Source organism: Pinus tabuliformis, chromosome 4_2 (assembly GCF_031772625.1).
Source record: "Pinus tabuliformis cultivar Carrire ecotype Pingquan chromosome 4_2, CPIR1, whole genome shotgun sequence".
Taxonomy (NCBI): Eukaryota; Viridiplantae; Streptophyta; class Pinopsida; order Pinales; family Pinaceae; genus Pinus; species Pinus tabuliformis.
Genome location: NC_142304.1, coordinates 657,443,705 through 657,446,197, shown reverse-complemented (window position 1 = coordinate 657,446,197; position 2,493 = coordinate 657,443,705). Strand labels below are relative to the sequence as shown.

Below are 2,493 nucleotides of genomic sequence, written 5' to 3'. Positions count from 1 at the left end.
TAAATATTTTATCGACGACATTTTGAGAAACTTTAGGTTTTGTGAATATTTAGATATTATTAAACAATGGGACATCATATGTTCAGCAGAATGAAAACGAAGGTTTACCGTCCGCCTTCGTCTTTTAAGATACAATTTTGAGTGACAACGGCTTCAACCCTAAAGCAGATCAATGCACATAGCTTAGGACGGATCATGTTTTTAACTTGAAAAGAGACCATTTTTTTTCTCAATTACAATCGTTTCTAATTGGCGCTGACACGTCGAATTGTCTACTTCCAAACGTCATGAACCTCGATTCCCTTAATTCCAAATTTTCCTGGCTGTGGCAATGCAAAATCATTTTGAATGAATGGATGTTCATTCAACTGCCAAATAATATCCTCCCACATAGACCCATAGAAAACTTGCGTAGTCTCAACATAGCTATGCACAACATCCAAATACATAATTTCAGGAATTGAATCTCCATCGGCATAGCTCATGATGATTCCAAGTTCATCCGGAGTAAACTGATCTACGAACAAATCAAGCTCTGCGCGAGCATCTTCGTAACATGTGAAGTCTCCTATATCAGAAGTGACCGAGGTCACTTGAGAGTTCCAGTCTGCAGTTAATACGCCTTACCTTTTTGAACCCATCTGGTCAGCAGTGCCCTCCTGCTCATCGGTGGAGTCGATAGTATGATCTGATTGGATCTTCAACCCAATTTCGTTATCTAGAGAATTTATAACCGCCTTGATCCCTACGTCGCTACAGATATTATCGATCTTCTCGAGAGAGGGCATGAGATTATTGCCATTCGCTAAGGTTAATCCGCCATTAATTCGCTTCGCGTCTGGCAAAGCCAACCAGCCATTTCAATACTCATCTCTCCCTCACTTGGAGACTGAGACTGCCATCAGGGTTGGAATTTGGATTCCTTTGTACCGGTCACATAATTTTTTTTAAATTTTGGGTTTTTATACTTCTAGTCAATAAACCTTAGGTTTAAAATTTTATCCTTGGAGAATGATGTTTGGATAATAACTTAATCTTTCATCAATAAAGTTTGATTAAAAAATTACCCTTCAATAACACAATGATGTTATTTTTTTTACATATTTATCATAATAACAAAATGACCATAACGCAGAAATGACTTATTGAATCTTAAGAACACTCACAATAAAATCTCCATAACCCAGAAATCAAATTGTTTGTATGTGTTTGTTGGTGCAACAACAATATTAGTATTACTCTCATCCATGTGTTTATATTTTCATGCACATTTTTTTTTCAATGGTTGTTTACCTAGAATTTGACCCAAAAAAAAATCAATAGACATCCCAACCATATTTTATTCACAAACCAACTCTAACCATCACTATTGGGGAATATCAATCCATCAAAGGAAGATCCTCATCATCTCCATGGAATGTAACATATTTGTTGAAAATAAAGAGAGAGAGGTTCATGTCAAGTAGTGGCCCCTATAGAGGACAGGAAAGGAGATTTAAAACTTGGTTAAGAGCTGGGGGAGGTGACCTAAGATTTGGTTAAGAATGATATAACTATCCAATGGAAAGGACCTTCAAAGAGAAGATGAAATAAAGTAAAGTTGTTGGATTTCATTTTCTTCAATTAGGTTTCCATAATAAATATTCTACCTTTTAACAAAACATAATATAACTTCTTTCACCACTTTAAGTCGAGGACTCTATATTAAGTTGAATGTAAATCATAGGAAAAGTACTTTTAATGACTCAATAGGTTTTTCTCCTCAACACAACCCAACATATTTAGAGGAGTTGTTACACAATTTTTCTACACCTGCATATGCATAAAATACTATTAAACAAATGAACTAAATTAAACACATAAACACAATTATTTATTAAAATAAAACCCAAAAGAAACAATGCATACATCTTTTACCCACTGCACATAATGTGGAATGTACATAAACCACCACTATAAGGTTTAATCAGTGAAATTATCACCTCCTCTCCCATAGGATACCAAATGTAAACAATAAAAAGATGTTAAAAAACACCAATATCAAAGCCAAACAAAAAACCCAAATTCCACAAAAACATACAAGCAAGAACAAGAACAAAGAAACAACCACTAGCATAGCAAAAACATCGACAGAAGAAAGAAGCATAATAAGAAAAGGAAAGACAAATCAATAATGTACAATGGAATTGAGCTCAACTCAACAACGACGATTCCTTGCTCTGTAATAATGTTCCTTTCTGCTCTACTATGTTTAAATAGAGAAGGGATTAAAAGTATACAAAATGGAAGAATATAAGAAAATGTGAATTTTCAAGGATAGATTTAAACATTACATATAATGAACAAAGGTAATCTGTATACATACCTATGATGAACAAAGGGTATTTACATAAATTAAATCTAGTAGCCTCTTCTCAACAACTCCCATCCTATGTCCACCATCACTTGAGGGACTAAGCCACTAAATCCTCCTGCTCCCGCTACCACCACACT

At 34.7% G+C, this 2,493-nt stretch overlaps 1 pseudogene; it reads right to left on the bottom strand.

Moving 5' to 3' along the window:
• Positions 1–272: 272 nt before the first annotated feature.
• On the bottom strand, positions 273–902 carry LOC149171116 (uncharacterized; annotated as a pseudogene).
• Between the last annotated feature and the right edge of the window lie 1,591 nt (positions 903–2,493).